At 37.0% G+C, this 24475-nt stretch overlaps 1 protein-coding gene across 4 annotated transcripts in view; it reads left to right on the forward strand.

The window, feature by feature from the left end:
- Positions 1–24475, forward strand: part of LOC105488522 (protein phosphatase, Mg2+/Mn2+ dependent 1L) — a 295514-nt gene that overhangs the window by 145306 nt on the left and 125733 nt on the right. The window lies entirely within an intron of this gene.

Below are 24475 nucleotides of genomic sequence, written 5' to 3' on the forward strand. Positions count from 1 at the left end.
TCTCATTGGTTCATGTCTTATTTAATAGTTGTCAGAATCTTCGTTAGTTTTTTTGTTATTTAGTAAGTTATTTTTATTAGTACTGCCTTTGGGTTGGAGAAGATAACTGAATCAATAGTTTATGAATTTATTAAGGGTTTCTACATGGCTTGTGAAATGACTGATTTTTATAAATGTTTCATGGATATTTGAAATGAATATTTAAATGTAGATGAATTTTCTAAAGAGTGAGAAGGTAGAAACTTGTTTATTAAATTATTTGAATCTTCACACCTTTTTTCATTGTCTGAGATAACAAATTCTCAGATAAGAATCTCCCACTTGAATTTTGGGTTCAAAGACTTTTTCTCATATTCTTGGTGTTTACTTCATGTAATTGATGATATGTGTTTTGGTATATATAACTTTGTGATTATTATGTCTTCTTGGATTGCACCTGTTATCAATATAAAATATCCGTCTTTGCTGTATTTTTTTGCTTTAAATCACTCTGTTATGAATATTGCCATAGCAAATTCTGTTTCTATAACAGATCAATTGTTGCCCACATATTTCTTTAGAGTTGTCTTTTATATTAACAGGTTTTTACTCCATCAGATGGTCTTTTAAACAGTTTTACCAACAGACATTTATTTTGATTGCTCATATGATTGATTTTATTCCTGCCATTTTATTTTGTGTTTTCTGATGTTTTTTTGGTTTGTTTTCTTTTAACCTCCTTTTCTTTATTTGACTTTATTGATTTTTTAAAAATGCTTTAAAACTATATTTTCTTTCCTACATCAGCAGCCTTTTAATAAATACCTACATAGTTTATTAATATTAGAAATGAAAATATCCATAAGCTCCAACCAAACAGGAAAACATATTTAATATGCTTTGATTTATCCTTTTTTCTTCCCCTTCCTTCAGTGCTTCATAGGTTTTATGGAAATAATATGAGATTTTATTTCCACATCATTATCTATATAGGTGTACTTTACTTGTATGTTTTGTCTCTTAAAAATATTTTCTTAACTATGATATGAAACTTTATAGCCACATTATAGTAATTACATGTATTTAACTTTGAATTTTACTGAGTTCGTTGTTCACTACCATTTCATGCCTGCTATACACTCCTTTCTTGAGTTTTTGTTTGAGTTAATTTCTCATTTCACCACAGTATTGCAAGTAATTTTTCCAGAAAGTGTAAACGGGTGAACAGTATGATGATACCATATCATCAGAGACCTCCATATTGCTAAATCTAAATGATAGTTCTTTGTCCTCACCTTACTTGAGCTCTCAGTAGCACCTGGCAAATGATTGCTTTCTTGTCTTCATTTGGCTTTTAAGATACCAGTTTCTTTTGGTTGTTTTAGCTCAATGGACACTGTTTCTTGGCTTGCTTTTATTCATCTCCCCAGTTTCTTAATGTTAGGCTATCCTGGGGCTCATTCCTCAACTCTCTTTTCTTCCATCTCCTTGTATTCCCTAGGTGATTCCATCTAGGTTTGTGGCTTTGTATGTCATCTGTATAAATCCAAAGTTTACATCTTTAGCTCAGACCTCTCCTGTGACTGCATGTTTCCCATTGTATACTTTATATCTGAGACTTAACATACTCCAAAATGAAGTCCTGGTCTCCCCACCCAAACCTGAACTTTCCTAAATATTATTATCCATCTATTGCTATTATTATGTAGCCTCCTAGTTGGTTTCTCTACTTCCATCTTTGACCCTCTACACCCCATTCTCCAACACAGCAGCCAGTAAACATCCATTTCTTCAAAGGTTTACATTTTTATAATGGCCTACAGGATCTGCATCGACCTCACACTATAAACTCATCTTCCCCTACAATTCTCCTCCTCACCAGTCATATTGGTCTACTTGCTATTCTTCCTTCACAGCAAGTGTTTATTTAAATGTCTTTGCCCATGCTCTTTCTTCTATCTGAATGCTTTCCCCCAGATTTCTACATGACTTCCTCCCCCACTTACTTCAGGACCCTGCGCCTAGGTCACCATATCTCAAGTGCTTGAATATGTCTCATATGATGTAGCTCCTTGGTACACATTTGTTGCTGTCTGTGGGGAAAGGAAAAATGTCTTTTGTCGTGTTTGGGTCTAGTATTTTACCTCCTAATTCTTTTTTCTTAGAATTCAGACCAATTATTGAGAAACTTTTGGGAAAAATTGTTTATCTTTCCTCATAGGGCATGAAAAATCTCTTCTGTGTTAGTTTTGGGGGCCAGGCAGCTTTGCATTATCTGTTTTTGCATAAGTTGATCTCATTTGTTCATTTTGTCAAAAAATCCTTTAAAATTTCTGATTGATGGTTTCCTAATTTTTCAATGCTATATTTCTTTTTCTAATTATTTTTGTTATTTCCATAGGACTTTTGAGAAGGAAGGGAGGTAAATGTGTAGGGCCAATTCTGAATCTTTAAAATAGAAATGCATAAAATGTGCTTGGCTTTGTTCATTCACAACCATACCTATCCATTTGAAAAATTAAGCATTTTTCTGTTTGTGTGTGTGTATGTGTGTTTTAATTTATTAAGTCTGATTACAATGCTCACTTCTACATATGAATTTTCAGAGCCTCTTGTAATAGTTCCACAGCCTTAAAATTGGGAAACTGCTGCTATGAATATATAGCAGAAACATAGTCATTGGAAATGGTGGGCACACTGGTATCTCTAAAGAGTAGAGTAAAATTCATTTTCATCTAAAGGAACTCAATCCTCTTGTTTCACATTTAGAAATCGTCTTAGGTCATTCCCTGTTACTCTCATAGAAAATTCAGAGTAAGGAACACAGGTGCAGAAGAAATGGGCAGGCGGCTTTGCAGAGATGTTATCAAGATAACATTTTTCTTCACATTCTGTAGACTTTAGGGAAATGGTTTACAAGAGAGCTTAAAAGGTATTGTTTTAACAAAGATATGAGCTGTGCTTATTTATGAACCTATTTTACTTTTTCATTTTTGTTGTTATTGTCAGAACAAGGCCAGGGTTTTTCTACATCGACTGGATTTCTGGACCTACTTCCCACTCAAACAGTCCTATGATTCTGAGTGTCTCAGTCATTTCTTTTGAATGTTTTGTGATCCTTCTGAATATGGAGTTAGCATGTCATAAAAATGACTGTTTCTTTTCAAAAACAGTCTTATTAATTTCCTATGTATTTAGTTTTCCTTCCAAAATTTTTAGATTCAACCATTAGACAAAAACGTCTTTTTACATCTGCTTTGTTAGTTGTGGACATGCCTTTCTACCCTGTCCCCCCATACATACACCCATTAAGATGTTCATCTAGCTCGACTAACACTGAATGCTGGAATCTGCAGCTACAGAACTGAGAAGATTTAGATCACATTTCAGTTACTCTGAAGAGAGAGAAAGGGCACAGGTTCTGGAAACAGGTAAGTTTGAACCCAGCCCTGTTACCTATAAACTGACTTGTGGGACCTTGGATAAGGTACATATCTTTAAAAAGATGGATAGTAATACACACCTTGTTAGACCGTTGTAGAGACAGTGATATGAAATCATTGCCCAAGGTTACGTATGGCATAGTAGCTGTGTCAGTCAGGGTTGTCCAAAGAAATGGAAGCAATAGTGTGTGTGTGTGTGTGTGTGTGTGTGTGTGTGCATGTGTGTATGTGTGTGTGTTGTGTATTAAGAGATTTATTTTAAGGAATTGGCTTATGTGATTGTGGGAGCTGGCACATCCAAATTCTGTGGGGCAGGCCACCAGGCTGGAAATTCAAGTGGGATTTCTTTGTTCCAGTCTTGAGTAAGAATTCCTTCCTCCTTAGGAAAACCCAGTTTTTGCTGTTAATGCCTCCAACTGATGGGTAAGACTCACCCTTATTATAGAAAGTAGTAACTTTTACTTAAGGTCATCTGATTGTGATACTGATCACATTCTCAAAATACCTTAAAACAACATCTAGACTAATGTTTAACCAAAACAGCTGATCACCATAGCCTTACCAAGTTTATGCATAAAATATACCATCAGAATATTTAATAAATGGTAGGTGTTATTTTTAAAGGTGGCATTTTTCTGTTACTTCAATTATTATTATTTTACTCCATAAACATCTCTTGAGGATCTACTATATACTAGGCACTGTGCTAGGTATGTGTGTGTGCACACATGGATGTGGGGGAAATGGGGAGGGATAAAGGTGGATAAGTTATACCACCTGCTCTCTAGGCATCTATATTCCAATGGAAGATACAAGTCAAAGGGAAATTTTAATGTATTAGAAATTATGGATAGATATATAATACTATAAAATATATACTTATGCTTTTGTATTGTATTTACTTATATTTATACCTATATTGGTAAAATTCTGTCTTGCTATTCATTCTTCCATCCAATTATCCATCTAATCTGCAGGACCTTGTTTCCATTTTTGCCTTGAGTTGAAGGGAAGAGAAAAATTGTCTTGGATGAAACTACTCTAAATAAGCATTGGTTGATGTCAAGCAGGGGAATGAACCTCTACCATGATTATAATGGGTCAGGTAGCTTTGTTGTTTTAAAAAGGTATTTCTAAGTCTCTCTTCAGAAGCAATGCATAAGTAAAATAAATTTTCTATGTGAACCAAGGCTAAAGCTCCACTCCCCTGTAGGTTTTGTGATGTTGCTCTAGATAATATGTACCATTAAATTATGGTTCATTCATATAATAAAATATTATGGATCTGTTAAGTACTTTTAAAAGCATATTTGATGTTCTTTCAATTTGTTAGGTAGGGGATGTGACTGTAAAATATTAGTTAGTATAATCTTTATATGCATTGAAAAAGACTGGAAGAAAATATACCAAAAACTTTACAGTAACTATTTTTGGACAGAGGGATTATGGTTGGTTTTGATTGACTGCTGTATATGTTTCTGTATTTCTTAAGTTTTCTGATTTGAATGTCTGTTACTTTTATATCAGAAAAAAATGTGTGATTGAAGGGGAGCAGTTAAGTTTCTTCGATATAGTATAGCCTAAGCAAGATACACAAGTTTGTATAAAATAATTTGAAAGCTACCTGTTTTCTACAAAATGTCTTCGTATTTAATTACTATAGCACTTGGCATTACTAGATTCAAAAAAGGAAAGATAGGTACCATGTATAGATTTTCGTGAGCTTTTGAATTAATAGGAATGCATGAGAGAAGGTCTGCAAAAAGATAATCAGCTTTATTAAAACAAAAAAAAACAATAAAACCAAAACCTCAAAACTTTCTGCTTAGAAATTGTAGGAAAGATAGATAATCAAAGGATCCATCTTTCACTTTATAATGAAAAGATCTTTAGGGCATTAAAAAATTAATGATCCCAAGTGAACTGAAGGAAAGCTAGAGATTGGGAGAACTGAACATAGTGTGGATTATAGGTTATCTACTCTAAACCAATCCTTCTGGGTATGAGGATAACTGGATAGTGGACATGGCATACCATCCAGCATTCTGAAACAGTGTTTTCAAAGTGTCGTCTCCTGAAAAGAGCTGCACCAACATCAGCAACACTGGGGAACTTGTTAGAAAGGCCAATTCTACTGGGCAGGGAGGGAGGACCTCTTTGTTTAAGAAATCTTCCAAGTGAAAAATGGAATCTTCTATAAACAACCAAAAGGGAAAAATAAAAGTTGTTCTCCAGGTGATTCTTTTCTATAGAAAAGGGTCTTTAACCTGATGTTTCATGTCTACACTATTCCTCTCTGTTATTTGCTTTGTTTGAAAGTCTTTCTTATAAACTTACTATAGGAAGAGGATATTTCATATCTTTTTACTCTGTCTCATCTTTGCCACATCTGGGTGAGGTTGCAAAGGAAACTGAGGCATAAAGAACTTAAATGAGCATTCAAGTTAAAAAGTAGCTACTTAAATGAATATTCTACTGCTAGGAAGGCAGTGTCAGAAAAGAATCACGTTTTCAAATTCTAGATTCAGAACTCTATCCACAGGAACAATACATATTCAGATTTTCCTATAAAGTGACATTTTGAAGAAATTAATCATGGAAGATTTTTGCTAATTTTTCTTTTCCTTTTTCTTTTAATTATTAAAAATTTAATAGATGTATTTTGTTGTTTGTACTGTTGTATCTCACTGCTGTTTATTCTTAGTTCTAGGTATTCTATACTGACAAAGCAAACATTTTGGGGGCCTTGTGGTGAGTTTAGGAAAACAAGACCCTCTAGTGGTTACTTTTAAACTGAGCACTCTCTTACCTTCTGAGAGCTAAGACAGGGATCAGATGCAGTGGCTTCCACCTGTAATCCTAGTTCTTTGTGAGGCCAAGGTGGGAGGATCGCTTGAGCCCAGGAGTTTAAGGCTGCAGTGAACTATTACCGCGCCACTGTACTCCAGCCAGGTGGCAGAGCGAGACCACATCTCTTAAAAGCAAACAAACAAGTAAGACAAATTGAGATTAGTGCTTTGAGATGTTTGATTTCATCTATATTTTGTTTTGAAAGACGGTTTATTTTCAAGTAACTTTGGTGAAATGAAAGCTAACAAAAAATCAAGAACTTGGTGTTTAGAGAAAAAAAATTAGTTGAGATTTAGAGCAGTACATGTAGATCAAAAAAAGTACTGAAATACATGCCACTGAGAACAAACAGGTAAGATGGGGCAGTGAAAACTCAGAATGTCCCAGAAGTTGAAATGAGTGGAAAACTCATCAGCTGAAGCATTTTGTAAGCCAGGTGAATCCTTTTTTTTTTTTTTTAAAGCACGAAATGCATATACAGTGGACCCCTGAACAACATGGGGGTTGGGGTGCTCACCCCGCTGCAGTAGAAAATCCAAATACAACTTTTGGCTCCCGAAAAACTTAACTCTTGATAGCCTACTGTTGACTAGAAGCCTTACCAATAAAATAAATGATTAACATATATTTATATGCTGTTCTTACAATAAGGTAAGCTAGGAAAATGAATATGTTATTAAGAAAATCATATAGGAAGAGAAAATATATTTGCTACTCACGAAGTGGAAGTGGATTGTCATTAAGGTCTTTATCATCATTTTCATGTTGAATAGGCACTAAATTATATTTTCTAAAATGAAGTGATTCTGTGATTTGGGATTAAATTGCTCTTTGAATGACAGAAGCTAACCAAAAAAACATGATAATTATGTTTTTTTAATAACAATACCTTTTCAAATAATTTGTTTTTAATTAACTCTCTTATGTGGCGTATAAGTTCTGCTCCTTAACATTTCTTTAAGTAGATTATAAAATTCTAAACATTTTCCCCTCTTTTTCTTCCCTTGCTTTTAAATCTACCTTTTAAACTTTATTTTTAATTTGATACGAGACAGGGTGTGATTTTTAGAGCAGGATAAAATCTCATATAGCCTTACTGGACTTTTTCTCATATAAGCAAATAATCTCCATTTAAACAGATTTTCTGTTTCTGTGTAAGTGCAGACCACTGTCCATACTTCAGAAGCTTGTCCTGGACTGTGAAACGCAGAGTCGACATGATACCTTGGACAGAATTTGATTTAGGGAATTTTATAGACTGGCATAAGGAAGTAATGAAGCAAGGATATTGCTTTGATATCCTGGGAATCATTTGCTTCCTATTCTTCTTTACAGAGTAAGGTCTGGAGCTTCACCCTAGCCAGACATTTAATAAACTTTTATCCAGTAACAACATCATCATCATCATCATCATCATCATCATCATCATCATTTATTTAGAGCTTAAAATGTGCTAGATTTTACTAGGTGATTTATGTATATTATCTGATTTATCTTCCTTGCAATCCTATTGCCAAAAGGAATATTATTGTCCCTATTTTAGAAGGGAAAACAGAAGCTCAGAGAGGTTAGCATCTTGCCTATTGTCACAGTTAGAAAATGACAGCTCTGGGATTTGAACCCAGGTCTACCAGACTTCAGAGCCCAAGCTCTTAAGCATTAGGCTGTAACACTTCACAAGAGATTTATCACAGAACCAGTAAACACACACACACACACACACACACACATACACCCCTTCAAAACATGATGTAGGGAGAAATAAAGCCATGATCCAGAGCTGAAAATTATCTTAGACACATGACTATCTAGAATACTGTATTTCTAAAAAGAGAAAGCTGAGGCCTAGAAGAATTATGGAACATGCTCGTGTTCATGCAACTAGTGTAGGGTAGAGCTGATCTAGAGCCAGTTCTCTTGACTTTTTGGGCAGTGTTGTTTCTATGCCCCTTGATGTGTCTGTCTCCCATGTAGATGAGTACTTGGTATAACCCAAGTGTGGAAGAGGAACAGATGGTAAAGAGTGTGACTGTAGACTCTTGTATTGGGAGGATGAACTCAAGCCAGTGGGCCAAATTCTTACTGACTTGCCTTCTTAATGTATCAGTGCTATATTATTGATAGCTGCACTTATAACTAGACCTTCTATCGTGTTCAATTGCGGTGTCTTATTATCACATGCACATTATATTATGGGGGAAGAGAGGGAGAGAAAGAGAGGGAGGGAGTGAAGGAAGGAGAGAGAGAGAGAGAGAGAAAAACTATCTTTCACAATATGAGAATCTATGTTTCACGATATGAGTGGTTCCCTATGCTATTCCTGGATCCAGCCTGAGATGTGAGATGTGAACCTGCTGTTCCTCAGTTATATTGGTTGCCATGTGTGTCTCACGTTGTGAGCCTCTTGACATGCTGGGTGTGATTTTGGTGTTGAAAGATAAATTATTTTGTAAAATACGATCCAACTTATTCATTTGGTTCACAGCAGAAAAATAAAGATCTGCTCTAGTACTGGAGGAGGGACTGGCTGAGTTGGACTCATTGAACGATGTTACATTCTTTGTTTCCATGACTTTTCTAAGGAATATTAAGGGTAGTTTTGACTGTGTGATTTGCTAATCTAACCTCTTATATGTTTATTATATGGAATTTATTTTTGCATTTCCCTACCAGTTCCAATATATAAAGTGCCTTTCTGAATAAATGTTCTTCCCATTGTGGCCCTACTTTGTTATGACTATCTAATTATAAAGAGCATATTCTGCCAATGGTAATTCTCATTATACTCTATTATATATACTCTCATTATATTCTCATTATACTCTAACCTGAAGCCTGTTCATCTTGGAACATTATAGTCTTACAGGTTGACACTGATTTATTGATAAGCTCAGAATATTAGCTTTCCAGTCTTTTGAATGCCCATCTAATAGTTCTGAGATATGTATTTTATTTAACTAGTTTTTTGGTGACACCCCCATCATTAAAGTTAAGCTTGCATTTAAATCAGTAAGTTTTAGGTCTAGGACTATCTTTGTTTAATAGTCATAATCATAATCATAATCATATTTATATACATTGCAAGTGCTTTGTTTTAAACGATTGTAACAAGTGATTTTCAAGAGACATATGCAGTTTATTTTAGTATACCAAAAGGAAGTCATAAAAATCTGCAGATTGAAATATATCTAGATTTTTATGTTATCTTTCATTACTTCTTTCCCTTCCTTAGTTTAACACAGTTTTCTGTTCTTAAAATTCTAGTATTGGTTGACCCTATTCTCATTTGATTTTTGATGGGAAAAGTAGAACTAGACAAAACATTTTTTAAAAACTTTTTTTTTTAAAAAAATCATTTTTTCTAAGATTATTTTTCTTTTTATTTGAATGCTTTACATTTTAATTGCTCATTTAAACCTTTTACAATCTTAGCCCTAGTTTTCCTTTATTCGTTGGTTTTAGCCTTTCATTTCTATTGTTTCCTTTTGGGCTTCTATTCATTGAACAATTTCTAATTTTTGCTAGTTTTCTTTCTACTTCCTGCCCTTTCTTAACATTATTATTATTTTTTTTTTTTTAGGAAAGACCATGTGTTCTGAAGCTTTAAATTTTTATATTTTTCCCTTGGTGCTTTTCTATTAGATTCTACAAATTGTATTTCTGTAGGAGTGTCCATTTTAAAAAACAAGGTGAGGTGTCTGGATCAGTATGTATATTAGGTTATCTATTGCTGCATAACAACATACCCTAAAAATTAGCAACTTAAAACAGCAAACATTTGTATAATAATTTTTGTGGGTTAAGAACCCAGGCAGGCCAGGTGTGGTGGCTCATGCCTGTAATCCCAGCACCTTGGGAAGCCAAGGTAGGTGGATCACGAAGTCAAGAGATGGAGACCATCCTGGCCAACATGGTGAAACCCCATCTCTACTAAAAATACAAAAATTAGCTCGGTGTGGTGGCGTATGCCTGTAGTCCCAGCTACTTAGAAGGCTGAGGCAGGAGAATTGCTTGAACCTGGGAGGCAGAGGTTGCAGTGAGCCAAGATCATGCCACTGCACTCCAGCCTGAGAACAGAGTGGAGTGAGACTTTGTCTCACAAAACAAACAAACAAACAAACAAAACAAAACCCAGGCACAATTTACCTGGTGCTTCTGACTCAGTAGCTCTGATGAAGTTATAGTCAGGGTGGTGGCTGTGGCTGAATGCTCATCTGAATGCTTGACAGGATGGATTCACTTTCAAGCTCACTCATGTGGTTGTTGGCAGAATTTAATTCCTTGTGGGATATTGGACAGAGAGCCTGAATTCCTCACTGTTTGTTGGCTGGGGGCCTCCCTTGGTTCCTTGCCACATAAGCTTCCATAGGGCAGCTTACAACATGGCAGCTGGTTTCCTTTAGAACAAGCAAATGTGAGAGCAAGATACAGTACTTAAGATGGAAGTCATAGTCTTTTTGTAACTCCAGAATAATCATTTTGTCCATCCTCTATTTGTTAGAGGCGAGTCACTTGGTCCAGCCCATATTCAAGGGAGCAATTACATAAATAGCAGGGGCTCAGATTATTGGGGACTATTTTAGGGGTTGCTTACCAGTGTATGTGTTTTAGAAGCAGAATATAATACATACTTACAAGGAACAAAAGCAGAGCTCCCATGGAACATGGAAGGCATGGAATATGGAAGGCAGTAGAAATACAAGTTCGAGATAATATCTCAGACTACAAGAGTAGAACAGTAGCAGGGCTTTGTAAAAATATAGTGAGAAATAAATAGTTTAGGATGAAGATTAAAGAAAACTTTCTTATCAATATTAATATTAATTCTGGTCTACATATTTTCTGTTCATTGAAGTACCTAGCTTTTTGAAAGTAGTTAAAACAAATCATATCCAAAACTAAGAATAACTATGCAATTTATGTTCAGGAATTTATCATAAAATTATTTTTAAAAACTTATCTGCATATGTTTTTCTTTTTCTCTCAAGTTTATTTTTTATTTTCTGTATACTTCTTCATTTCTCTTGGCAATATAATGTTTTCCCTCTTGTGCATATAAGTGTTTTGCTGAGATTTTGTCATAAACTCTCTAGCCAAATTCCTTTTTAAGTATTGTCACCATGTTTAATTAATACTAAAGCATGGCAGAGTTAAAGATAATCAAAAAGGGATAATGAAGTGTTCCTGGGCTAGCAACAGTGGGAAACTATCACTACCCCAAGCATGTAAGGGCAAGAGGAGGGAATCATGTTCCTGGAAACTAGCAGGAGCTGCACATACGACGGAGGGAATGCCCAGCTGGAGCAGGAATGCAGCCACGGCTTGTGGTCTGTCAGGGAAGAATCCAAGGAGATGAATACCCCAGCTTTGCTCTCCTCCTACCCTCTGATCTCTTGTCTCCCCTTAGCCAAACCTACAAGAATCCAGAAGGTAAGGGAGCCCCGTTGATGCAGGCCATGCAGGTCAGCCTCTCCGGGCAGAGTGTAGCAGAGAAGAGAAGGGGAGAGAATGATTCTGAAGGGGGCAAAAGGAGCATATTCAGCAAAGAAAGAAGTTTTTTTAATTCGTGGTATTGTCTGTGTTTGGATATTAGCCTGTTTGAATGTATCCACTGTCTAACTTTAAAAGTTTTGAGTTTTTGTTAGTCTTTCTACTCGAATGACCCCATAATGGTTACAATCAAGTCTTCAAGAGACTTTGTTGTTGGTTTTCTTTTTTAAGTAGTAGGCTATGTTTATATTATGTTTATTTATTATCAAATGCATGGTGTAAGAGTGCTTTTATTGTGGAAGTTTGACTTTAAAATGGCCTACCAAGAAGGAATATGCATCTTCGTTACATTTGGAACTATAAAAACTAAATACGGTGTTGTTCACACAAACAAATAATTTTTGCTGAATAGTTGTTTATCAGTTTCTTGGAGCCTTGTTTTATAAATACTCATAAACTTGGAGGAAAAGTCTGCTTGAAAGAATTTGAGACTGTATGTAGTCTACTTATTACTACTTTCTTTTTTTTTTAAAGTATATGTTACATTTAGAAACAGATACTGTAACACAGAAGCAAAGATGACTGATGAGATTTTTTTCACCAAATATTTATGGAAGCCTGTCCACTTAATGTGAACACACAGAGATAAATAGTATAGGCATATGGTGATTACCAAGACAGAGTCCTTGCTCTGGAACAGTTTACCACCAAGTAGGGTATTTAAGTGCATAAACAACTAACTGTAATGATGAGTAGTGTCCCATAAATACTGTCTTATAGGGACAGGCAATAGTATAGCAGTGCAGAGAGTGATTTCAGAGAGGCTAGTGTTTCAGCTAAAGCTTAAGTGGTGAATACAATTATGGTAGAGGACGGGGGAATTCATTTTGAGCTCAGGGAATGGCATGAATAAGGCACAACTGAATAAAAATACAAATATGAAGGTGGGGTAAGAATTGTTCAAGGCCGAACCTTGGTGAACAACATATACAAGCAGTGGCAAGAGTGAAGGGTATTCAGAAACATGGTAGAAGATTAGGCTGCCAAGAGAGAACAAACAGGGCTAGATTGTCAAGGTCCTGAGTGCTTTGTTAATAATTTTACATTTTCTACATAGACCTTAAAAACTTTTTTGTGAAGAGGAGATAAATAATAGTAAGGTAAGGGATCAGCTCAAGATGGAAGAGAATGGGGCAGAGAGGCTTTTGGTGATAGTGTAGGAGGAGTGAGGAGGAATTTGCATGAAGGAGGGAGAGGATTTGCCTGAAGGCCATGGCATGGAAAGGAAATGGAGAACATAGGTATAAAACATCATACGTGCTGATGATAGACATGGGGGTTTCTTGATTTCTGTTTGGAGTAATTGGTAGAAGGTGAAGCTGTTACCTAAGAGACAATGGAAAAGAAAGAGCTGGCTCTGGAAGAAAGTTAACAAATTCAATTTTAGACTTACTACATTTGAGATATTAGCACTGGTCTAATGTAGATGTCCGTTTTGATCCACTGGAAATTTTGTCTGGAGCTCAGGAGTTGCCTGGGTTCAGGATAGAAATCTGGAAACATAAGCCTGAAGATAGTTTTATCTTTTTAAAGCCGTGAAAGTAAGCAAGCCCTCTCTCAAGGAGGGAGTTTAGCATGAAAAAAGGGCCAAACAGAGAACTGCCTACAGAGAGGTTGGACAAAAGTCCATTTAAAAAGACTGAGAAGAAGAAATCAAAGAACTAAGGGGAAAATCAGGGAACCGCAGTTGTCATAGAAGCCAAGGAGTTGGGGAGTTTTTAGAAGATTTTAGAACAATGCGACATTAAGAACTATGTTTATAGCAACTTGTAAATTAGTCCTTTCTTTTTCCCCCAGGAGCTTTAAATTCTGCCCATGTGGGTGGGTTGAGGGAGTCTTCAGAGTTTGTAGAAGTAGCTCTGGGTTTGTGAAAAATGTGAAGGTGATGTACTGACCTAGTTAATACCCCTTAATCCTGGGAGAAAGGAAGGGGTTGTGGCTGAAGTATTTATTTTTTGTCATGATAGATCTTGTCATGAATATTAACTATTTACTCTTTGAAGTCACAAGTGAAAGAAGGGCCTGGCTGTTCTGTTTAAGCATGTCGGAAGAACAATGATGCTTACTATGATGACTTCTCAATCTTGAAATATATTCAGAACTTGAAACTTTCTTTCCCTCCCCTTCCCCTTCTCTTTCTCTTTTCCCTTTCCCTTCCCCTTCCCCTTCCTTCCCCTCCCCTTTTTGACAGAGTCTCACTGGTCACCCAGTCTGGAGTGCAGTGGTGCAATCTTGGCTCACTGCAAACTTCGCCTCCTAGGTTCAGGTGATTGTCATGCTCAGCTTCCCCAGTAGCTGGGAATAAGGCATGCGCCACCACACCTGGCTAATTTTTGTATTTTTAGTGGAGATGGGGTTTTGCCATGTTGGCCAGCCTCAAATGAACTTCTGGCCTCAAGTGATCAGCCCACCTTGGCCTCCCAAAGTGTTGGGATTACAGGCGTGAGCTACCGCGCCTGGCCAGAGCCTGAAACTTTCAAGCTTTCAGTTTAATTCCATGGCTTTTATTTTCTTTTCCATTTTAAACCCAGTTATTTCCTAAATCTAATTTATTTATTTTTGTGTACATGTCTTTAAAAGGTTTCCTAATAATTATATTTGGTAAATAAGTTCTTATTGTTTCTTTTAGTTGTGCTTTTGTTTATTGAGAGAAATTGAAATAACTATTTTTAAATGTTGCACCTTGGTTGCAGGCTGCCATGGGTAATCAAGATGATATGCACCATGGTAAGCAATTTCTTTTGGAAATTCAAGCTATTTCTTGAACTTGGGGATTCCGGAACTGAAGTTTGAACTTCTCTTACTGTATAAATTACTTTAACATTATGGTACTTTTATACCTCATTTGGAGATTAAAGAGCTTGACCAAACAAGATAGGTTAGCATCCAGTCACCTGTAATGAGGAAAGAGTTAGTTTTCATGTGTGGTGCTTTGGGTATCAGAGATATGCATAGCTTCATAAATAACTGGGATTTTCATTGGCATTTTCCTACCACAAGTGTACTATTTTGATATTAACAGTCTTATCCTTTGAATCTCTTATGTTTGGCCAAATAGAAGTAAGAAATCTGAATAAAGGTTAATGTTAAGTGTGTTCTTGGAGAAGTGTATGTCACTGTCAGAGTAATGAGATTTAGGGTGAGGTTGTATGTTATGTATCTCTGATGGAGATTTTGAGGGGTAGCCAGACAGGTCACCAAACCTCAACCATAGCTATGTAGCACTGCCATAGGTTCTGCAGAGCAGACCTTCTTAGCAAATGCACCTTCCTCCTTGTGCTGGGCTTTGACCCCAGAGCCTTCCATGGAAGCTAGAGGTCTGGTGGGTTGGCTTCAACCACTTGTGAGTGGGTATTCGCTTTATCCTTCTGGTCTATGACTTAGACTAAAAGAAGTCTGCCTGGGCCCCTTTTACTAAGGGCTAATTTTTTTTCTTGGATTCTTGCCATTCCTATGCAATGAGAAAAATAAACCCCAGGGGGAGAAAAAGAGAGTATACTAGCATTGCCTTCTAGCCTAGGCCCTCACAAGACAGGAGTCCTGCCAAGCAAGACACAACCTTTTCACATATGGGAAGAGGCAATTCAAAGGAGGACCAGTAACTTCTAGTGATTCAAATAGAGGAATCCAAAAGGAGCACACAGAGTGGACCTAACAACTTTAACTGTCCCACGTCCTAACACGTGGACCATTTGGCATTGATTCCATACTAATGCTAATTCTTCTGCTGCTCGGAGTGATGGAGGAGGAGTGTTGAACCCTGAGATTAGTTTGTATCTCTGCATTCAAGAGGGAAAACAGAGAAGCTGGTAGAAAAGGCTTCTCAATTTGTGAGATTAATCTGTGTTACATTAGAAGTAGTGAGAAAGGAGAGTTAGGATTTGAAAGGCTTGGGAAGACCTGAATAATGTGGATAATGGTGTGTGCAAAGCCATAAAATGTGTGGTTTTGATGAGGTTAGAATCGTACCTGAAAGCTGAATGGTAATTTAGAGATCATCTAGGGTATGTAATCTGCAAGCTCCATTGTGGGCCCAGGGAAAACCTTTCTGTGAGCTTTTCCTGAAGCTGTACTTGAGGCAAATACAAACAGGGATCTCTTTGCCATCTCTGAGCAAATTCATGCCTCCCACCTGCTATAGGTTAGGAAATAATCTTTTATATCTGTTGGTGTTGCATTTCAAAGGGCTTCCCCGTATATTATCACATCTAACTGCCTGTTAATCACAGAGGAATAAATCGTGGCATCCACAGAGTAAAGCCTCTGCCAGGGTATGTACTCTCTATACAACCATGGACCTGCCTTCTGTTAATAGGATTCTGTATTGGGAGAGCAAACCCTTAAAAGCAGGGATAAAGATACTAAGAGGTCTTCCTGTCTTTTACTAAGGTCTGAAATGCTACCAATTCTAGCAATTGACTTATCTGGGTCCCCTAGGACCTTCTATTAGAGTGTGAATATCCATGCAAAAGAGTTATGAGCTCAGATTGAAGTGTGTCGTGTGGAAATGATGAAGAAGCGGTAATTATAGCAGATACATTGGTAGTTTTAGGTATGTACTAATTTACTTGATGTTATTAAGAAATTGTGAAGTTTAGAGCATTGCTATAGTTACTGTGAGGATTAAAATGCTGAAAAATAAATGCTCCTTCCGCAAAGATTTTACAGTGTAATGGGAGGTCCTCCAGTGAAGAAAGGGGGAGACTTTGGAAACAGAATGTCTGTAGGAAGTGATGAAGAGTGGTGTAGATAACCCTAAGCTTTCTTTTGTAAAAGTTGCGTTTGATAACCACTTTGAGATGTTTACTTGGTGGCATTGCATACTGTGATGGGGTAAGTTGAATATGAAACAGGTTTTCATGGGATAGATGAGATGCTTAATGGGATACCCTGTGGACAAAAACCATGAAGATGGTATATGAATTTTTGGAAATAGATGAGGTGTTCCAGGGGCCATGATTAAAAGGAAGAAGAACAGAGGCTCAAGTAATAGAGAGTTTTAGGCCTTCCAACAGCTAGAAGAATTGGATTAATGGGTTTTGAAGGAGATAATGAACAAAAAGTTAGATTATGAAGTCACAAAATAGGTAAATTCTTTATTCTGGGCAACGAGCAGGAAATCTAGCCCACCTTGGAGTAGACAGTGAACCCTGATATCAGAGGTCGAAGAAAATCTGATTTCACTATTTTTTAGTTTTGTTAGCATGAAACTACTTTTTAAAATCAACTTTATTGAGGTATAATTTATCTGCAGTAAAACAAACCCATTTTAAGTACATTTCAGTGAGTTTTGATAAATGTATATAGCTGTATAAATACCTCCACAATCGAGATCTAGACTTCATTACTCCAGAATGTTCCTTGTGCCCCTTCCCAGTCATTCTCTACCCTGATCCTTGGCCCCAGGCAATCACTGCCCTCTGTCATTATAGATATAAATTTGTCTTCTCTAGGATTTCATATTAATGAAATTGTATAATATGTACTCATATCTGGTGTTTTGGGGATTCAGCATAATGTTTTTGAGATTCATCCATATCGTTTTTTATGTCAATAATTCATTCCTTTTCATTTCTGACTAGTATTCCATTGAATATACTACAATTTGTGTATTCATTCAGCTATTGATGGACATTTGGGTTGTTTCCAGTTTTTTGACTACCATTAATTTCCAGTTTTTGACTACTGTTAATTAAAGATACACATATTTTGAGTACTCAAATATGTACGTCTTTCATTTTTTCATTTTTCTCCGGCGAATAGGAGTGGGATTGCTAAGTTGTATGTTAAGTATATGTTTACCTTTATAACAAATTGACAAACTGTTTTCCAAAATGGTTGTATCTTTTTTTTTTTATTCTTACCAGTAGTGTATGAAAGTTCAAGTTCTTCCACATCTTTGCCAACACTTGGCCTAGACATTCTTTTTAATTTTAGTCATTCTAATAGGTGCATAGTGGTATATCATTGTGTTTTATTTTTCATTTCCCTGATGACTGCTAATGTGCTTGGTGGCCATTCATACATGCATTTTTTTGAAGTTTCTGTTCAAATCTTTGATTTTTTTTTTTTTTTTACTGCGTTGTTTGACTTCTTAGTATTGAGTTGAAGGAGCTCTTATATATCCTAGATATAATTTTTGACCACTAGAAATTATTAAAAATTTTGCCATGATAGTGCTTTCAATGCATTACTGAAATAAAAATAATGGTCCAGATGCTAAAATGTAACACATCTGCTATGATATAGCTCATTTGAGGATAATAGAAAAATATAGATAAAAATATTCTTTTTGTTATCTTCAACTTGCATGATCTCAGATTTCAAAAAAGATGCCTGCCTACATATTTCTTCTTCCAGTACACTCTGCAATCTACTTAAAAAAAATTTTTTTTAAGATAGCTGCTAGATGAGTGCCAGTTTTATATTCTGTTTTTTTTTTCTGGCAACCCCTTTGAGAAACATATGTTTCTAAGTTAAGTTACTGCTTTTTCCTCCATATGCTTCTTATTCCATTTCTAGGTATCAGAAAGGCATTTGGGTTGAATACGTGCATGATTAAAACCATGGAGCTTATTGGTGGAGTCAGGCCCTCCAAATAGGAAAGAAAATGAATCTGATCACCACCAATTTAAAAGTAACTTAGAAACAAAACATCAAACTCTTTTTCTGCCAGTGACTTTAATTTTTAAACTATATAAACACTTGCTTATCAGCTATTTTTTGTGCTATTTTGTACATTGTTCCAAGCTAAACTTCCTGGGGAAGAACACAGGCACTACTCTCAAGAGCTCAGAGAACAAGTGCTGGAGGACAAGAGAGGGAATTAGGATTCTTGAATGCTTCTTATGCTATTTGCTTCTGGTCTTTCACAACTTCATGTAATTTATCTTCTGCCCTTATTGACCTAGAAGCTTACATGATAGTATTTGGTTCAATGACATCGAGTAAGCATTCTGCACATGAATTAGTGGGACAAATTTGGTCTCAGAATTCCACTACTGCTTAAAGTTATTAAAGAAATCTCTCAATCTACTAGCATTATAAGTATCCTATTCTAGCTAGTTATATAAATTCAAAACTTACTTTATTATGTAAACTATAGAGTGAAAGGTCAGTGAAAGTGTTTCAACTTTTAGAAATTGTTGACTTTCCAGGACTTGCATTTCTGGCCTTAATTATCTTGAATATAACACATCAGTGTACAGTAAGCAAAGTGATCTCTGGAGGACTAAAATAGATATTGTATCTCATATCTCACATGGTTCAGGCACAGCAGAATTCCTCCAATATCACTCAGAGCTTATGTATTCTTATATTAGGCATGGTTTTCATAAGCCTGGTTATTTATTTCCCAAGTCCACAGCTATTAAAAGCAAAAAAGGTGGGAGTTGGGGGGAGGTGGTGGTAAAAAGGGACTCCTATATGCATAAACACTGATAGCAGATTAGAGAAGGAGAGAATCATATTAAAAAAAAAAACATGATTTCAAAGGAAGGCCAATTTAGGACAGTTTAGGACACATATGGCAAAGCCCAATGGACCTTAATGGCATCCCTGTGTCATAGGGTATGCCAACAATATGATGGCCCATGAGTTATAAAGTCTTTACATTGTGATTAATATTCGTTTTGTTCTTTGTTTGTAATAAAATTCTAGATAGATTTCAAACCAAAATGATAAACAAAACAATTATGGGTCAAGATTAAGCGCCATCTGGAAAACTTTCTCCTGTTCCTTGCCCTAATGCCTTTGTGCCTTCCCTCTCCCCAGCTGCACATGCACACTTGCACGCGAATCCTCACTTGCAGGACTCACCCACTGATGGAATTTTCTCTGGGAAAAACTGGTTGAGCTGCCCTTCCTTTGAACTCTCTTTGCTTATACTATCATGGCACTAACAACCCCGTATGGTGATTACCTGTTTATTTGCTCATCTTATGAGACAGAAAGCTATTTGAGGGCAAGAACCTTGTCTTATCCATGGTTATATAAGCCTAGCACTTAGGACAGTCGTACCTGGCACATGGTAGAGAGGTGATACACAATTCTTTTTTTTTTTTTTTTTTTTTTTTTTTTTTTGAGACGGAGTCTTGCTCTGTCACCCAGGCTGGAGTGCAGTGGCCGGATCTCAGCTCACTGCAAGCTCCGCCTCCCGGGTTTACGCCGTTCTCCTGCCTCAGCCTCCCGAGTAGCTGGGACTACAGGCGCCCGCCACCTCGCCCGGCTAGTTTTTTTGTATTTTTTAGTAGAGACGGGGTTTCACTGTGTTAGCCGGGATCGTCTCTCGATCTCCTGGCCTCGTGATCCGCCCGTCTCGGCCTCCCAAAGTGCTGGGATTACAGGCTTGAGCCACCGCGCCCGGCCGTGATACATAATTCTTAAATAAAGGAATGGTTGAATGAATGTTGAATAAATCCAGAATAACTTCTGAGAAACCAAGATTTTTCTGCATAGTACTTTGGAAAAGCTGCATGGTAAAACCTTTGGAAAATTTGCACTCTAATCTGTTTGGAAATTTCTATTAGAAACCATCATGTAAGTTAGAGTCTTTAAGCTGTGAAAAATAAAACTGAGTCTGACAAATTAAACTATGCATAAGTATTCTAACATAATAAAGAAATTATGGATTGTGTTTTTCCTTAAGAGTTCTTATTTGGTATAAAAATATCCATAGTAAAAAATTGAGTATGCTATATTTCTAAAATAAAAAAATACTTTTGAAAATGATACTTTAAGAACCATTAATAGTTCACCATTGATTTGGCTGAAGGAGAACAATCAGAAGCATGTTGTTTCATGGATCTAGTAACTAATAAAATACTCTTGCCTGGAATAATTTAAATCCAGAAAAGAGAAAAAGCTCATTACTGACAACTTTGCTAATGATAAAAAATTAGATGGCAGTAAATAACACTGGGCAATAACATTAAAGTTAAAAATGCCGTGTTCAAGTTATTAGACTTGGAAGTACAATGATACATACAAATGAATAGAAGACCAGATTTAAAGTACAGTACCAGGAATAAAACAGATTAAAGAGAAGGGTTATTTAACACTGGAATGGTTAATGAAAAATCTCCTCAGACTGGGATAATGGCTTTGAAATCCTTTTTATGTGAATGAGTAAAAATCATTGTCATTAATATTATTTAGTTTTAGAATAAAATTTGTGAAGCCCACTAAATACATGAAGAGTTGGATTAGACAGATATTTTAAGGGTCTTCGATTCAGGAGACTGACTACTCTACAAGCCTTTTCTGAGAGATTCTTTTTCCTTCTGCTTTTTTCTCTCCTCTGGCCTCTGTGACAACTATGTTCTTCTGCTTCTTCATTTATCTGAGATCATCGTTTGGCCACTTAAGAACTGGGCTTTCTTCCAAAATAGGATATTTGACTGTGGCCATTTTGACAGTGTTGTCTTAAATATAAAAGGCACACAAAAATGTTTCTTAATAGCCAGCAGGCATCATCAGCAGGCGCGGGTGTCGCCCTCGTGCTGCCTTAAAGTGCCTGGCAGGCTCACGGATGGAGGAAGGCTCTCGGAGTGAGAGGATATCTGTTGCAAATATTGTGTTACTTGTCATGTGTACAAAAGCTAAGAAAGCTTAATAGTTTGTTTTAGACTGTAGAAAAATATCCCCCTTTCAGAAAAAAAGCTACATCAAAATGTCATATACCTGCTTATTTCTGTTTTGCATTAGGAAGTTAATAAGCAAGTAGGTATGTGAATTGCTCTATGAAACCTGGGCTCAATAAAACATTTTGTTTTCTTTTTATTACTTAAATCAGTTTTTGAGCCCTGTTTGCTGGTGTGGTATTTGATGTCACCCATTGTTGGGGTTCCTTCCCCAACTTTCTCCCCCCAGTGCCCTCTCCCCTGCAACACTATATTGCCTTGGACTCCCAGGGCTTAAATGGGTCCTGGGAACATGGGCAGACGTCTGGTCCTGAGTCATCACTGTGGTCACCATGACCCCTTCTGTCCACTTTACCAAGTCTGAAATGGCACTTCACTCCTTGGGGGGTGGGGAGCTCTCAAAAGTGCCTCTCCACAGCTCTTGTCTCTGCAGGCAGGCTCCATAGTGTCAGCCAAGGGCGGGATGTTCTGAAGCCAGCCAGTGCCCACAGCCATTGTGGGTAGCCTGCTCAGAAGTCTGCCACCTCAGGGAGCTCTATGGCAATAAGGGCCAGGCTTCTAAGACTCTAGAGACCAACTGCACTCCCAGCCTACCCCTTCTCCTCCCCAGGCTTCCAATACCTCAACCCTGGAAGGAACCACCTGGAATTTCTAAATGGATAAAACCTGAAGACCACCAAAGCCTGTTTACTTTTCCTGCACATAAGAAGGACTTGATTTTTAGGAGTGCAGTATATGGTCTCCCATCTCCCAAGGATAGACGGTGTATTTCTTTGAGGCAGCTGAAACCCAGCAAATGCATTTATGCATTTAGTTTCTGTCTCTCTCTCTCTCTCTCTCTCTTTCTCTCTCTCTCTCTCACACACACAAACAAACACACACAAACACACACACACACACATTAAAGATCTAAGAATATTTGTTTTGGACAATCTCATTTAGCAGTAGAAGGGTGGTGATGAGGGAGCTTTATCTCAAAATGCTAATGATATAAAGTTATTTTACTCATCTCCTTGACTGTCTTCATGACTATAACATGATCCAATTGTGGTGTGAAATTTAGCATAACCAGGTTCCCTTGGCAGCTAAGAAGGTGTAGTTACTAGAAGGCCTGCATTATAAGATAGCCACACTGTGAGACAGCAGCACAGTAGTGACTATCTCACCATTTTCTTACATTTTTATTCAGTTTTCCAGGTATCAGAAATTTACAAAACCCTTTTCTCTTACTTTCCATCTTTTCCAAGGACATAGAAATCTGATGAGATTTCACCAGTCGAAACTCACTGAAACTCCTGAAATTTAAGTTAGGCAATTTCTGCTTTTCACTATGGTGTGTTCCTGTAAAGAGTAACAGAAAACAAAGACAGCAAAAAATTAGTAATCTTCCCTCCTGCATAACTGTAGAGCCTGCAGTTACCCTTTTATTTTATTTTATTTTTATTTTTATTTATTTATTTTTTTTTTTGAGACGGAGTCTCGCTCTGTCGCCCAGGGTGGAGTGCAATGGCGCGATCTCTGCTCACTGCAAGCTCCGCCTCCCGGGTTTACGCCATTCTCCTGCCTCAGCCTCCCGAGTAGCTGGGACTACAGGTGCCCGCCACCTCGCCCGGCTAATTTTTTGTATTTTTAGTAGAGATGGAGTTTCACCGTGTTAGCCAGGATGGTCTGGATCTCCTGATCTCATGATCCGCCCGCCTCGACCTCCCAAAGTGCTGGGATTACAGGCGTGAGCCACCGCACCCGGCTGCAGTTAGTTACCCTTTTAAATCACTAGATGACCTTCGGCATTAAGGCTAGCTGCGGGGACGGGGACGGCCAATCAGCGGGCTGAATATTAGGATGGTAAAGACACAGGCAGTGAGTGATATGCGACTTTTTATGTTATCCAGGGTGATTTTTGTATGTGACAAAAAGACTTTTAATAATGTTTAATTTTGATTTTAAAAACTGGCTTTTACTTTTTTAAAACTACTTTAGGCTTTTCAGTACAGCTTCCAACTCTAGTTTCTTCTTTTTTATGTATAAGTCAGACAGAAGTTAGTAATAATTTCAAAGGGCCTTTGAATAACGTTTAGTCTCATTTACAAAATTAATTAAACATTTAAACTGTCCTTATAAATTTAATATATGTGTTTATTTTTAAGAACTTAAATTGTCTTATTTAAAATGTCACTGGATAGTAAATAACTTCACATTTAATAAATCACATTTATAAATACAGTGATCCTCAAATTTTCTCAAATGTTCCAAATATATAAAATGTCAAAAATTAATAGATTCCTGAAAAATAATTATTTTATTCCTAAAAATCTTTATATACTTATACTTAACTTTCTAAACTTCTGCGGCATAAAAGATACAACCCCATTTGAGGAAGGCAGTTAAAAATTCAGTTAACTAAGATTACTTATGACCAGGGATTTCAGTTAGTATTAAGACCTAGAGTTGCAGAGACCCAGAGCACTTCGTCTCATCACTAAGGGAACTACCAAGTATCGAGTAATTCAGGGCATTTCTCAGTATACAAAGGTGTTACTGATGACCAGAAATTCCCATCTGGATGCTGATTAGATTCCTGCTGACGGCCGGGCGCGGTGGCTCACACCTGTAATTCCAGCACTTTGGGAGGCCAAGGCGGGCGGATCACAAGGTCAGGAGATCAAGACCATCCTGGCTAACACAGTGAAACCCCATCTCTACTAAAAATACAAAAAGTTAGCCAGGTGTGGTGGTGGGCACCTGTAGTCCCAGCTACTTGGGAGGCTGAGGCAGGAGAAGGGCTTGAACCTGGGAGGCGGAGCTTGCAGTGAGCCAAGATCGCACCACTGCACTCCAGCCTGGGTGACAGAGCGAGACTCCAGCTCAAAAAAAAAAAAAAAAAAAAATATCCTGCTGACTAGATTGCAGGAGATCTGGATGATGCTAGTAGAACCCATTTTATAGTTACTTTCTCAGGGATTTCAAAACAGGCCCTGAGTCTTATATGTTCCTCTGTCCCTGGGTTTAGAT

This window comes from Macaca nemestrina, chromosome 2 (assembly GCF_043159975.1).
Source record: "Macaca nemestrina isolate mMacNem1 chromosome 2, mMacNem.hap1, whole genome shotgun sequence".
Taxonomy (NCBI): domain Eukaryota; kingdom Metazoa; phylum Chordata; class Mammalia; order Primates; family Cercopithecidae; genus Macaca; species Macaca nemestrina.